Source organism: Silurus aristotelis, assembly GCF_946808225.1.
Source record: "Silurus aristotelis genome assembly, chromosome: 7".
Taxonomy (NCBI): Eukaryota; Metazoa; Chordata; class Actinopteri; order Siluriformes; family Siluridae; genus Silurus; species Silurus aristotelis.
The window spans coordinates 31,307,199-31,323,326 of NC_139580.1; the positions used below are offsets into that span (position 1 = coordinate 31,307,199).

General features: G+C 40.2%; 1 protein-coding gene and 1 long non-coding RNA gene across 2 annotated transcripts in view; one reads left to right on the forward strand and one right to left on the reverse strand.

Annotated features, from left to right (window-relative positions):
* Positions 1-14,706, reverse strand: part of lingo1a (leucine rich repeat and Ig domain containing 1a) — a 36,739-nt gene extending 22,033 nt beyond the window's left edge. The window contains exon 1 of the mRNA XM_083546342.1: positions 14,302-14,706. The gene's annotated coding sequence lies outside the window, so the exon portion shown is untranslated. The remainder of the gene's footprint in view (positions 1-14,301) is intronic.
* LOC310728765 lies at positions 51-7,464 on the forward strand. The gene is made up of 3 exons (XR_014534337.1): positions 51-2,371; positions 2,752-2,893; positions 3,197-7,464. It is a non-coding gene; the product is annotated as an uncharacterized lncRNA (long non-coding RNA).
* Positions 14,707-16,128: the final 1,422 nt, after the last annotated feature.

Sequence of the window (16,128 nt, forward strand, 5' to 3'; positions counted from 1 at the left end):
CTCCCTAGTTTACCTATGCCTGGAGGCGGTGATCTAAAAATTATCTGTTGTTTTGTTTTATATTTTTTTATTTGCAGAACAGTCAAGGGAACCCAGGACGGGAGTTTTTCCGCTCAGTCTGTGCACATTCATTCCAACTTCTGATGCGTCTGGGTTCTCCATTTTCCTCCTCCATCCCAAAAAAAAACCGTAAATTCCTGAAATGAACCGGTGTTCCATCTTAGGTGTAGCAGGGTGTAAATTGTTAATTCTAAATTAAATGGGGCATCGAAAAATGCAGCCGTGTTGATATTTGGTTAAACAAACAACCTGTTCGGTGTCCAATTCGAAGTCCTTATTAAGCCAAAAGTAACAACTGGAGCTGAATAATGAATTTGACATTTGCATATGAGGCAAAAACGTGGCCTGGGGTATCTGCAATATGACTTATTCACTTTTTTTTTTTTTTTTTTTACTTGACTCTGGCTTCAACAGTTATCTCACTTAAACAATTGAGCATTGAGGGTTAGGGGCCTTGCTTAAGGGCCCAGCTTTGGTAAAACTATACTGCTAAAAGCACCAGGACACTTTTTTTCACCCATATGTTGCTCTTCCCCAAATACAAAGTTGGAGTCAACAATTCTTTTGATGCGCTAGCTTTCAAACCTGTTCCAAAGCCAGCTCCCGAAGATATGCTTTACATGGGTTGGAGTGGAAGATCTCCTGCTAAAGAGCTCTTAACTCAGTCCTATTGAACACCTTCAGGATGAACGTGAACTCTGACTGCACCCCCCCCGCCTCCTCACCTTCTTACCTACATCAGTACCTGACTTTACTAACACTCTTGTGGCTGAATAAAATCACACTTAAAGCACAAAATCTGGTGGAACATCTTCCAAGAAGAGTGGAAGTTTTTATAATAGCAAATGGGAATTAAATGTGAAATGGGATGTCCACAAAGCACATACCAACCTTGCGATCAGGTGCCATGAACTTTTAATCCATATAGTGGACAAACTATGAACTGAAGCAGAATAATGAATTTGACATTCGCATATGTCATGGCGTAACTGCATTATGACTAGTGAGTCATTGATATGACAGTATAGGAAAATGTAAGTATAATTTATTGCTTATTGAATAAAAAAAAATGATAGATCGACTCGATTGACACCAACAGTGGCCCTCGTCCGAACAAGAACCTCGATCAGCATCCTCCTTTTCTCCTTCGTGATCACAGTTATGCAGCACGTCTTTATTAAACAGACTCAAGTCATTTCAGATCTTGCTGTTTCTTTATTCAAACCTGGCTGCATGATAAAGCTTTTTCCATAAGATCTCTCTCTCTAACCAATCTACCATCACCACACACAAGCGACAACAGCGCAGGAAAACTCTAACTCACAAATAGACCGTGAGGGCCACTACTTCATTTCCTTTTATAAATTGCTTTCCCATCAATTCACCCCATTTCCCTTCACAATATGTCTTTAAAGTCGGAAGATTGAAGACGTCCAAGCTAACACATGCTAATGAAACGTTTGGGGGGGGGGCGGCAGGGAACGTTACGTAAAACAAAACAATAAAAAATAATGTGGAAGCATATAAATATAGGATTTTTAACTCGGGCCCCAAAACCCAGCGTGTTCACCAGACTTTTTCTGATTATGCCGTTTCGCTGCTAACGTGTAATTAAACATAACAGCTCCCCTCCCGAAAATTGAAAGAACACTGTAATTTTTCTTACAGTCGAACACTCATTTTGCAGTATTTATATTACAACACTTCCGCGTCTAATTTGCTGAGAGAACAGGACGCCGTTTTCTTTACGGTGAATCGGCTAAATTGCATTTCTGCACCGAATGAGACGTGCGTTTAGCAGGCTGATGAGTGCTGATAAAACTGCAGCATTCCTCACTTCAGAAACCATAGCTGCTTCCTTGAGGATTTACACGGGATGCTCGGAGACCCTCTTTCGGAAATCTTGGACTGTAGCAACGGAACCGAGATGAGATCCGCGCCAGATCAGAGTCGACCAGCCTAGCGCATCGGGTTTTGACGATTTTTATTGTATTTACTCTTCCTTACAGGAATGTTCCAGATCTATCAAAAAAAAAAAAAAAAAAAAAAGTCAAGGGCTCTGCTGTGCACAGCTTTTTTCAAGTCTTCCACTGGTTTCTGATAAGATTTCTGCCTGACCATCCTAAAACATTAAACTGCTTCTTCTGAAGTCGTTCCTTTGTTGACTTGGGTTTGTGCTTCGGGTTGTTATCGACCTGGAAGGTGCACTTTTTTCTTTACCTCCATCTGCTGCTAAATAAATCGCTGTTTTTGAGCTATTCATGATTCCCTCAATCTTGACTACAGACCCAGTCCCAGCTGAAAAGAAGCAGTTCCTCGCCGAATTATTAAAGGTCTACCAACCAGCCCGAACTCTCCACTCCTCAGGACTTACCTCTCTGGTTGTTCCAAAATGCAAGTCCAGCACACATATGATGCATCACTGTGCTAAATATTTTTAAATCGCAGTTAAAAACTCATTTATTCAGACAAGCTTTTAACACGTAGCCCTGAATCAACTGATATTTTATGTTCATTGTGTCTTATTTTTTATTTTCTAAAGTATTTATTTATTTTTTTATATATTACTTTTAATAAAATTTTTATTTTATTTTTAATATTTATTTTTTGCTTTACTGGAAAGCGCCTTGTGCTCCTGTTGGTGGTTGTAATGCGCTTTATAAATAAAGTTTGATTGATTGATTGATTGAGTTCCTCGAAGCATGACGCTACCACCACCATGCTTGACTGTTTTATTTCATCTTTCTTTTTTTGCACTACAAAAGGCCACAGACGTCAGACGGCACTTTAGTAAATTGTTGATTTGCTCTCTGTCTAAACTAAAGACATAAAAGTGAATTGAATTGAATTGAAGTGAATTGAATTGAATTGCAGAACATCACATTTTTTCTGTCTAATGTATCGTATCATTGGTTATGCATCGAGATGCGAATCGCAATTATTAATCGGAAAATATGATGCCTCACTGCAACATCGATAATAACAAATAAAAAATAAACTAAATAAAAACAGTGCCAGTGTGTTGCCACATGAGAATGTATTAGTATGTGTCTTTTTCATTTTGACAAGAATAAATGTATAGTAGCTCCACACACCCCGTGTTCAATAAGGCAAGTTTCAACCTTCAATATAATAGTCTAATAGACTGGAAGAACATTCTGGACCTACTTCCAGAAGATTTGCTTACTGGAGAAAAGAGAAGAAAAGAAAACCAGACGTTTTTTAGCCTGTTGTGTCTGCAGGAAGTTACAGCTCTACCTCTGCCATGTTAATCTGTATTCTATGTGACTCCCAGGACGCGCCTCGGCCTCGGCACTCGGAAAAAACGAGGTGAAATCGATCTACATATCAAATATTGGTCACAAATTATTGGTCCCTTTCTAAATAATAAAAATAGAGCGCATCTAATAACAATCTAATATAAATAAATCGCTTATTACAGACGCAAATCGCATCGACGTATCACACGGTTAACTTTAATGATGCGAATCGTTGAATCCTACCATCCCTAATACACACAATACACACAGTAGCTTTACTTCAACTGTTTTATTCACTTATTCTGCCTTTTAATTGAGGTTTATATACAATCATATTTTTGTGTATTCAATCATATGCATCTGTCAAAACCGTCAAATGGGCTTTGAGTCACAACTTTCAGGTGACAAACTACAATATCATCTTTCATGAAAGTTCTCCCACTTTTCCCTCTCTCCCACTCTGTCTTCCTTTCTTTCCCTTGTCCTTCGAGAATCTGTAAATAGGACATCTTTAAATATTCTTCCCGTCCTCCCAGAGGCCTTTGGGGAATGTGCACATGGACACACATAAACACTCGTGTACACATGCAACCCTTGGTTCAATTTTCACTGGTAATCACCAATCCAGTTCTGGGGATGTTTTCCCCCGAGGACTTCTGACATGTGTTTGTGTGTCATCGCATCACTCTCTATCATTCACGTTGGCTCTGCTTCTGCCTGTTTTTTGAGATTTTTTTTCTTCTGATTTTCTTCCTGCCTTCTATTGCTCCACTCTCGCTCTCTCTTTCTCTGTGTGTCTATCTATCTTTTCTGCACATGCACAATTTATAATAGTTTCCTTGGAAGTGGAAATTAGAATCTATGATGTAGAGCACTATGTAGCCACAGGAACCACTAGCAAGCCATGAGATTTAGAAAGTGACTGCACACTGACTGGTTGGGATTCGAGCTTGAATTTATGACCGACTCATCCCGCCGAACCCCTGCTCAGTTCGGAGCGCTCTAATGAAAGAATAATAACAGTCTCTCAGGGTCGCTTGAAATGAGCAGTGAAGCGTAAATCAAAAGGCCACTCGATTGTTACTTGACAACAGGGCTGCAAAATACTGAAGGCAAACATAAATGTGGATTAAAACAAGCGTCAGACTTTTTTTTTTTTTTTTACGTGCCGAGAAAAGAAATCCCACAATGCGATTTTAATGGTCTGTGGTACAGTAAATGGTCATCCGAATCAAATTTCGCCGAAAAAAAGAAGTCGCGCGCGAGTGTGAAACGTGCGTAAAAAAAATTAAACACATTAGGGACACTTTTAAAGCGGAGAAACACAAAGCAAAAAAAAAAAAAAAAAAGCCTCTATTAAAGCTTTCGGAAATGAAAGTAAAGTGCGAGCAGCCATTAGAGAGGAACCGAGTATTGGCTTTGATTTTTATGTCGTTCGCGTCTTGTTGACGAAAGGCCAAATAGCTTGTGTTTGGGTGGGTGTAGGTGCGCGTGTGTGTGTGTGTGTGTGTGTGTGTGTGTGTGTGTGTGTGTGTATACGCTGTTATCATCTTCTGATAGTGGCTACAAAAGTACTCGCATGGAAGATAAATGGGGCTCTTGAAAAGGAAAAAATACACACATAGACATTGGCTTGAGACCATCGATGGTCTACAGCACTGTATCTCTCTCACACACACACACACACACACACACACACACACACACACACACACACACACACACACACACACACAAGTGAGTAACTTCGGCTTCATGTCTTCATTAGCTGAATCCACCGAGATCATGAATTCGGGTATATTACAATTTAACATTAATACCTACTAAACATTGATCTTGTCAGGGCAACATATTTAGGTTTCAGCATAAATCAGCGTGACTGCTGCAGATAAATGAACCAATCCAATCAAAGAATGTGTATCAGTAAGGCTGTGCTTAGCTAAGCTCCTTTTCGAAAAACTCAAAGTCCACGCGGGTCTAATGCCGATGGAGAAACCAGGCCAACTTTTGGTAATTTATTACCTCTCTGATCTACTAAGCACGCACATCAATCAGTCTGGGCCAAAATGACTGAGTGTTGCCTTGAGATTCTCCCAGCAACAAGGCAGCCATTGATTGGTCTATCAGCCCATCCCAAACTCATCACTCTCGACTTCATTCTTAGGAACCTTTCCTCCTTATTCCTCCTTATATAAATAGTTTGATTGGCAGAAATAATCTGGAATATCCGCTCAGGTTGGACATTTTAAAGACAAGGTGAGAGAAGCACAAGAAGAGACATGGAGTTTATAGAAGAAGAATGTGAAACATGGAGCTGGCAGGCAGGAGGGAACGAGGAAGGCTAAGGAGAAGGTTTATGGATGTGGTGAGAGAAGACATGCAGGTGGTTGATTTGAAAGAAGCAGATGTAGAGAATGAGTGATATGGAAAATCCACCTGTGGTGACTCCTAAAGAGAGCAGCCGAAAGCAGAAGAAAAATCTTGAATATTTTTAATTTGAACCTCAAATATGATCTACACTGATCAGCCATAACTTTATGAGCACCTGCCTAATGTTGTGTTGGTCCCCTTTTTGCCACCAAAACAGTCCTGACCCATGGAGCATTAACAGCTTGAACTTCTTCAGCAATTTAAGCTACAGGGACTCATCTGTTGAATCGGAGCACACAGGCCAACATTCGCAGTGGTGAACCCTGTCGCCGGTTCCCCACTGTTCCCTTTTTGGAGCAGTTTTTTATAAATACTGACCACTGCAGACCAGGAACATCCCACAAGAACTGCAGTTTTGGAGATGCTCTGACCCAGTCGTCTAGACGCCACAAGTTGTCAAACTCACCCAAATCCTTTTGCTCACCCATTTTTCCTGCTTTTAACACATTCATTTTGAGGACAGAATGGTTACTTGCAGCCTAATAAATAAACCCACCCACTATATCGTAAACCATATAACATTACCGGTTTAACGTGTTCACCGACAGCCGATTAATAGCCCCTGCAATCATTTTTCTTTCTCAGATGAAATTCTGTCAAAGAGAAGATTTCAGACTATTTCCTGCAGCATGACTTTTTTTACGACGAGCGTCAAACCGTGAACCAATAGGTTCTCGAACCCGATGACGCGATTAGCGTGACAACTTCAAACCACCTTGGGGAAAATGTCGAAACGAGTCAACACTACAGCAAGAAGACAAGTTTATTGCATTATTGAGGAAAAAGGAGTGTTTGTTTGACGTTTTCATTATCAAGGCATGTCGTGAACAAAATGAACGCTACAGATTGTTTGCTGCTAGCTACTTTTTGATGGGCGTACAGTCTGACATTATGACAACTGAGATCCTACAGTGAGACATGGGGATCATGTTTGTACAGTCTGACAAGCAACAATCATAAAGGATTATAAAAAGTCTGGCATTATCTCTGTTTTACAGCTGAGCAATTGTGCGTTAAGGCCCTTGCTCGAGGGCCCAGCAGTGGGAGCTTGGAGATGCTGGGATTTGAACCCATAATCTTCCAATCAGAATCACTGAGCTCCCACTTCTCTGTAAATTCGCTTCCATGAAATCTGACATGATCTTATTTTTTGCTGGTCATAATACAAGAAGTTCTGTTTTGATGTCACATATTTGTGATTTTTATTCGAGTGTTTGAAAACTGCTTGTGTTGACCTCAACATCCAACAAGCAGAATGTCATGCAAGTAAAAAAAAAAATCGATCAGAAATAAAATATCAAGTCCACAGGATTGATTTGAGGAAGAACATTTATTTTAAAGATTAGCCATCTCTTTTTTCACGTTCCCGTTCGGACTATTCGTGGCTACGACTGGAAGCTTTTCTGGTTTCATAGTGAAGGAACGAGTAGGACTGACCTTTTAGAACAGAGTAATATGGCTGGACTGAAAATCAATGCACACACAGATAAAGATCTTTGCACGGGCTTTCCAAAACTACACACCTCCTCAGTACACTTCTCTCACACCATCATGCATCAGGCTTTGAGTGTTGGTATGGGAACTCTGGAAGATCTCTAGGAGATCAGCCTCGATTGGTTTAAGAATAGCAGCCTTGAAGAACAGCACCCTGCAATTAGCGTTCTTTCAGAACGTGGCTTCAAGAGTCTTAAGATGCCACATTGAGCACCTGCTGGTGCTGTAATTTCAAAATGGTGTTGACGATAAACAAAGGTACATGGTGAATAGAACTTGACAGCCTTGACTACCATGCACAATGACTTCAGGAGAAGGATAATCCTTTCCATACTGTCTCCAGCAGGATCCACAGCATGTGCTAACTGTTACAACGCCACCAAGCACCATTTAGGATTTAGCATTTGGATCGGAATGCACTGCCAAGCTGCCATTGATGGGCCCTTAAACAAGGCCCTTAACCTCAACTGCTCAGTTGTAAGTCGCTCTGGAGAAAGGCATCTTCCAGACGCCATAAATGTAAATTACCATATAATGGGGTTGTATCTGTTCTATTGTTTTGAAAAAAAAAAAATCTACAATATAAAGTGGGCATACAAAAATGGGCGTTGACTTATTAAATAATATTTACATCATTTCAACAAAACGCAAACACCTAAACTGATACTATGTTGACTCTTAGGCATGTAGCAACAGCTAGCATTGCTGCTTCTCACTTCCTGTGTTCTGGTTTCAACCCTGGGCTAAGATCAGTGCTCGAAATGAGTCAAATCTCATGGGGGTCCCCAGTTGTTGTGTAATTTATTTTACTAAAATAATCCTGCAGGGGCAGTCCCGGTCCTCTTAGCCTCCCCCCTCAATTCGAGCACTGGCTAAGCTTACTGAGTTTTACTGTACATGATCCCAATTTCACTTTGGTTTCCTTCCTTTATCTTCTAAAATTTCCGAAATGTCCAAACATGAGCAGCCCTGCTATGCTAGATTGCCTCGAGCTGTAAAAAAAAAAAGCAGAAGTGTGTGATGGAGTTCTTCAATAGTTCGGAGTCAGACTTATGCTTAATTCTCCGGCTTTGCCCCAAATTTGGCCAATGGCTCTGTATCTGGTGTGACCAGGATAAAGAATGAATTATTATGTTATTTAGACTTTTTCTGTTATTTCCACTATTTTTGTTCAAACGTTTTTAATTCTGTTGCTATTAGCAAGGGGTTATTTATTCACTTCGAAGTGGTGTGAGCGATACTGACTGCACACCCACATAATGGAAGGTATCACAGGGTTACGGTTCTCTGACTAAGTAGAGGACTGACATGTTTTTTTTTTCCACTAATAGCTACGTTGTCACTTCATGACAGGTAAAAAATATAAGCTATTAAGCCAGACGTTCATGGTTCACATTCGGTAATATGCATAAAGCATCTTAGCGCCTTTGGAGGAGCTGTGCACTTTTACGAATTGAGTATGGAATGGATTTGTGTTATTCACCAGGAGGTAAATACCTTAAATATACGCTATAACTTTATAACTATAAATATGGGCTATTTGAAAGTACAAATTAAGTGTCTAGCAATGTGGGTTTTTTGACAAATAATGGATACATTTTTTACTGTAATGTAAACTCTACTTGACATGTAGGTTATGCTTTTCATTTGCCCATTGACCTCCCACTCTACTGTCTTTCATTTTAGACCACTAGTGTAGTTTCTTTGAACCGAGTGAAGGCTAGGCATCAAAACTGTCAGAGTAGTTGGCAATATGTCCTCATAATGCACCTCACCAGAAAAAAAACACCCAGCATTCCTAAATAGTGCAAATTGTTAAAATTTCCGTAAACTGAGAATCATTCGTAGCGTTGCAATAGTAAGTAAGCTGTCATCAAACTGTCATCTTATCCTCCTTGATATTTCATGAGTGTTTGACAGTCAATATGCAACAATGAATAACAATAGTTTGCGTCCGACCGGGAGGGACAGTCGTATCAGGTGACATCGAAGCCATGCAGACTCGCCACTATTGTCCCTAAAGCTTAGTGCTTGGTTGTTGTCTGTACACCTGCTTTCTCAGTGAGGTCTGATGACTGTCAACGCCCCCCCTCTCCTTTTCCTATCTCAAACGCCCTTGTTTATGCATGTATCCGGATGTCTGACAGTCATCTCGTCGAGGACAGCAGCTCATCAGGTGAAACTTAATCCCGCCACAACCGAGCTGCGAAATATCCTTGGAGATATTTTCATGTCAAGATGCCTGAAAGATTCTCAGATCACTGCACTCAAGCATGGGGGTAACCATGGACAATCAACCGCCATTCTTACTAAACTAAACTACAATTTATTTCTCTTCATAGTGGTTCATTCCTGATCATTTGGAAACTGAAGACATTGGAACATTGGAGCTGAACGTTCACGGAACTGTAATGAATGGACAACCAGATGAGGATGAGGTTTCCTTTTAAGTCTGGTTCCTTTTAAGCTTTCTTCCTCATGCCATCTCATTTGCCGCTTGATCGCTCATTAGTGATAAACGTACAATTATAAAGAACAAACTTATAGGCACTAAACTTTATTTTTTAATTATAACATTATTTTATAATACGTTATAACCTCTTTATCTCTGTGAAGTTGCGTTGAGACAACGTCCATTGTTAAAAGTGCTATACAAATAAAAATTGAGAAAAAAATAAAGAACATTTACGTTGAAATTTTACTGTTAAAATTCAAATCACAGCCGCACCAAGTTGCCACTATTGGGCCCCTGAGCAAGGCCCTTAACCCCACAGCTGCAAAGTTGTATTTCAAAAACATATTATATTCCTCCATCATTGAACATTTGAAGGCTCTGGCATGGATTAGTTGTTGTTAAATCAATAACAATCTCAGATGTTGAACTAATTAATGAGTTGCTCCAGAGCACCTCCAACTGACTGTTTAAGACTGTAGGACATTATTTCTAACCACGCACTCCAGGTGATATTTCTTATTCTACTGTGTTTGTAATGTTTTAATGACTTATAAATATGCATCATGAGGATGGGTTCGCCTTTGGAGTCCGGTCCCTCTCAAGGTTTCTTCCTCCAAGTTTTTCCTTGCTTACAGGCGCCCCAGGCTTAAATACACACACATTTAAATATGCGTGAATTCTGTTCTATAATTCGTATATAATACAGAATAATGACTAAAGTGCTCCCTCTTCATGAAGTACTTAAATTAGTTAAATCCTTGCCCATGGTTTAAACTGATAGTACTCCTAGTCCCCAACCTACATAACCACTATAAGGATGTGATTATTGATAGAGATTTTAAAGCACTTAAGTTGTTCTGAATTGGAAGTGTCTGCCAAAAGCCATTATTGTAAATGCATGCCATTGTGTTGGCCGATGTGTGTCAACACATTACGGCCATAAAATCTCACTGGGCAGTGTTTTTCTTCAATCGCGAACAGATCCGCTTTTGCTTTGAACCGCTTTCTTGGGATTTTCACAATTATTGGGTATAGGTTTCCTGTAAGACAGCATATCTACTGCCTTATTGGATAAGCCCAGTAGGTACACAGCTCTCTGAGACACAAGCCATGCGTCCACCCACTTTGCTGGCATCTTTGCGCCCTCTTGGTGGTTTAAAAATACCTTCCGTGGAGTTGTCAGGCCACACTAGTATGTGTGACATATAAAGTGGCTCCTAAAAAATGTTGCAGTACAAGTAGAAGCACAACAACCTTTGATACATGTTACTGCATTATGGCTGGCAGTCACTCGAGTGGGCAGAGATTCCTGTTTTGATCACTGGAACTGATTCTGTCAGTATCTTTGCTCGAGAATATATATACGTGAGCACTGTGCAGCCGTTCAAAGATTTCTGACCAGGGTTGCAAACGTTCTGGAAACTTTCTATTGGAACGTCATCTGGGAAATTTGGGAAATATAACAAGTAGGAAACTTGCTAGGAATTTTTGGGAATTAAAAATAATTTCAGAAAATTTACAGTATCATGTAGAAATATAAACATTTTGTTTCGTGCGAACAATTGCAGATCACATACACACCGTTTTACACATAAATGTATGTAAAGTTTATGTCATTTACTTGAATACCCGTCAAGGTGGACATTTTTTCGAGCCCTGCAGTACAGCAAGTGCACTGTGGGCATGTGATTGATGAACGTTCATGGTTGAAATTCTACTGAAACAGCAATAAATATGCCTGTTTTAACCAAGATTATACATAATACTACATTTAAGTTCCCTGTTATAGGCTGACCTGTAATTTTGTAGATTCCCAGTTTATTTCCATTAATTCCCATTAAGGTTTCAGTCTTGACAATCCCTGGATTTTTGCCTTTATAACAGACACTGCTCAGTCATCTATCAGAATGGCTCCTCCAAAAAAAGCTTAGGTGTTCTGAGCCATATGTCTTCTATTGCCTTCTGTTTTTCTGCAATCAGTCAGTTCAGCCAACTGGTTTGGTATTTGCCCCATGGCATTCTTGGTATAGACTGGTATTTGGCTATGGCTGTAGGTCAACTAAAAAAAAGAAATGCTGAGACGACGTGTGAGACTTAAATGTTATAATCAAGCTCTTATTGAATTTTATTGTCGACGAAACCAAACCAGGGATTACTCCAGGGTCAGGAGAAAATGTGCCATGGCAGCACTGGTGTGACTCCACATACCTCCGTCTATCCACTGTTGCAGTCATTACGACAATCACGACTGCACAGGAGACATGTAGACTGAGGACAATTTGTTGCGCTACATATGTACGCTAGTGACACTGCAGCCATATCTGCCGTAAGCTAAGTGTGATTTTAGCGCACATAAGTTTGTTCCTTATAAGTTTATTCATAATGAGCGAGTCAGTTGTAACTTTGGCAACGCCCTGAGATGGTATGAGGAAGAAACCTTGAGAGGAACCAAATTCAAAAGGGAAACACCAAATATCCATCCATTACAGTTCCATCATTGTTGAGGTTCATTGTTACAGTGTTCTGATATATGATTACTGGTTACTGCAAAGCATCAACACACTTCCTAACCAATTAAACAATGGACTATGAGCAGTGAATCCAAACTTATCTATTTCTCCTGAATCTCTTCTGATTGTCTGTTCAGGCCTGGTTGTTCTTAGAAAAAGCCATATTAGTATAAAAATGGAGCCTGAGGACCAAAGTGCAGCATTTGTCATCCGTATGTGTAATTTGTCTATCCTTTTTACAATCCAGTGCTCATGCATCAAAGCTCGGTACAGTATGAATTTTTATTGCTAAAGGGGTCTACAGTCATTAGCCTACCATTTAGCACAATGGAGGGAAAAATGACCTGCACTTTAAGGGGAAAAAAAAAATCACTACAATGAATACTAAGAGTTTTTTTTTTTCCTTGTATAAAAAATTACAGTTACGCGACTGCAATTGATTTGAATTGAAGCATTTTTGAGCTTTTATCGTTAAATAGAAGGAGCAGTAGCGAATATCTGTCATTCTGACTGATCGTGGAAATGTAGCAAATCTACGGGATGCATACAAAATGGGAAAAATAGAACGTTTGAATGTTTCTCTTCAATCCAGACTGAAATTTGATGTCATTTAAATCCACCTATATATAAATAACAAAGCAATTAGGCTTTTAAATCCAACTCTTCAAATATCACTCTGTGATTGTGCCAGAAATGCGTGCGCACCACAGCGATCTAGTTTCCCGCACGCTTTTTTGAAATGCAACTGGGGCGAATGGAAAATTTACTGGCGATGCTTAGGAAATCAAGTCCACGCTGGAGAGCTACTGTTTAATCCACCATGGATAATTCCCTTACGTTCTGATGCACGCTCGTAATACGCCGTTCCAAGTGCGAGAATAAATTGCAAAAACGGTATCGTTGTTAAGGTCTGGTTATTGCTCTGTTATTATAATGCATGTTGAATCATTAAAAATGGAAGCCAGAGGCACATTCAGCGAGTGTTGCATTGAAAAATGTATGACAACTTTAACTTCAAATGCTGACATCTGTAGAAAGGTGACTTGTGACTTAAATACAGGATGTGTCTTGCATAAATGAGAATCGGGTATCAAGATCCAGATGGATAGAGAAAAAGAGAGAGAAATAATACAATTTTGTATGACTTTTAAAAAGTATTTATATTACCATGACATACGTCCCAATGGAGCATAACTGGCTTAGGGCCTTGATCAAGGGCCCCAGAGTGGCAGCTTAGCAATACTGAGGTTTAAACTTAAACCTTCTTATCAGTAAACCAGAGCCTTAACCACAACCCTAGCTGACCATATCATGAGAAGACAGAAGCAGATTATTGCTCTCATGCCATGCTCTTTCCATCAGTCACCAAATTCAACCAACACGGAACTATCCATGGTACTAGAACAAAGTTGGGATGTTACCCATTTTAGCAAACTGTATCCAGTAACTACAACATATGGAAGGTCTCCAGGAGAGCCATTCAACATCATGTATAGCTACTTCTCGAGTGACGTCAAAAAGAGTCATGACAATGGCCTGAGATTGCAAATAAAACATTTTATTATTATGTATTATTATTATTTGTACCTGGACTGGGTATAGGGTTTATTATTGGATTGTTTGTAAGTTTTTTGGTTGGAGTGTTTGGTTGATGAAGATTAAAATGCAGTCGCTTAGAGGTCCGATCCATCCGATGGCGCATGACGGACGAGCTAGAAAACTTACAGCCTCGCGCGTTATTCTGGTTCCACACTCAAACCCGTCCAAACTAAAGAACATACGACTTACCAGGTATGAAGGTAAAGTGACCAGTGATGCTTTTGGTATCATGGACAATAACGTTTGTTCAACACTACTGACATTTAAACACCCTTGAAAGCCGAATCGCCCTCGGCAGCGTTATCAGCAGCAGCATCAGTGATGTCGGGCGTAAAAAAAAAAAAAACGACGTGCAAAAAAAGATCAAAGAAAAAAAGAAAGAAAGAACGAGACACCATTCGCGTGTCGTTATTCCGTTTGCACGAAAGAGCGCGCGTCTGTGTGTATGCGTGTGTGTTTGTGTGTGTGTGTGTGTATGCGTGCGTGTACTCACCTACCGCCGTTCGTAAGCATCCTCAAGGGTTTCACACTCGCACGCAGAGGCAACTCCCCGCACCGTGAACGCGCCCAGCGCACTATCTCATCTCCATCCCCGGACACGCAGCGAGAGCCCACCAGTCCACACGAGAAGAACCAAATCAATAGAAATCAAATCAAATAATATATGATATAAAACCCCGCGCGCAAACACCGTGCCGACGCTGTTATGGAGAGCGAATCGTATTGACGGGCATCGTTTCGGCTGCGGTGCGGCTCGGTTCCGGCTCGGTTCCAGGCTCCGGACGGCGGCTAGAGGCAGACGCGTTAGATTAAAGCTTGCACTCGCGATTGCCTGCTGCTGCTGCTGAGAGCTTACAAAATGAGGCGTGGATGGAAGGAGAGAGAGAGAGAGAGAGAGAGAGAGAGAGAGAGAGAGAGAGAGAGAGAGAGAGAGAGAGAGATTGATTCCCACGAACCAGGAATTCATTTATCTCAGCTGGCAGACATCCAGACCCCACACAAGTCCTTATTATTATTATTATTATTATTATTATTATTATTATTATTATTATTATTATTATTATTATCGCCATCACATCTTCTTATTTTCCCCATAAATAAATAAAAAATTGTTAAAAAAATAAATAAATGCAACCCCTTTTAAGCATTACTGATTATTGATTTTTTTTCTTCTTTTCAATTATTTAATATGCAATGTCATTTGCAAGAATTCTGAACCCTCTATAAAAGCTTTCCTACAATCCTGGTGCAGTTCTTCTGACGAGAACCTGGTGGCACTGTTGGACTCGAAGATGTTCTTGTTTAAAATAATAAATAAATAAAAAGGCCGTATCTATAACTCGTGCACTATAAGCCCTCAAGTGTCTACTCAGGGAACATCTCAGAAAACCCGGAGAAGTACGGCGCGTCGTCAGGAGCGCTCGGATAAACCAGCAGATGTTTGTCCTGATTGAGGTTACCAATCTTCCATGGTGATGTTCTCGTCCTGGATGCACAAACATGGTTTCCCAGATGATCATCTGGTGCATGTGCATGTAAGTGTAAAGTCCTACTGTCGTTTGAATGCGTCCTCACGGGTTTCACTCATATACGGCAACAAGTCCCTGTGCTCTGTGTGTGTGTGTGTGTGTGTGTGTGTGTGTGTGTGTGTGTGTGTGTGTGTGTGTGTGTGTGTTTATACGAGATACTGTATATACACAGGAAAGTCTCTCTCCTAACTGATGGTTTTGCGTAGGTGCTGGATCATTTAGCACGAAAGCTCTTAAAATCTTGCCCTTAATGCATTTGTACCCATGACAGCTGTAACATTCAGTGCTCAGTTCAACACACACACACACACACACACACACACACACACACACACACACACACACACACACACACACACACACACACACACACACAGACACACACACACACACACACAGACACACACACACACACACACACAGACACACACGTCTTCACACTGTATCACTTCAATCCTAAACTTCTAAATCTCCAGCCTTCCATCCATCACATCATCCTTTAAAATTGATTAATACAGTAGCACTGAAGTGGAAGTATAATTATAAATGATAAAAAGTATAGTTTTTATTGTTAATGCCAAAAAAAATCTAATAAACTCCGTCAAATTTCAACGATTTTATGCAATTAATAGCAATCAATATGAAGTTAAAAGAGCTTCCTGAAGATCTCTGGAACAACATTATGAACAACACAATACGATCCTAAACATGACTTCCAGTACAGTTGGTTGGTTTCTACGCGAGGAAGAACATTCACAGAACCACAAATAATATTTCATCAGAGCAATGAG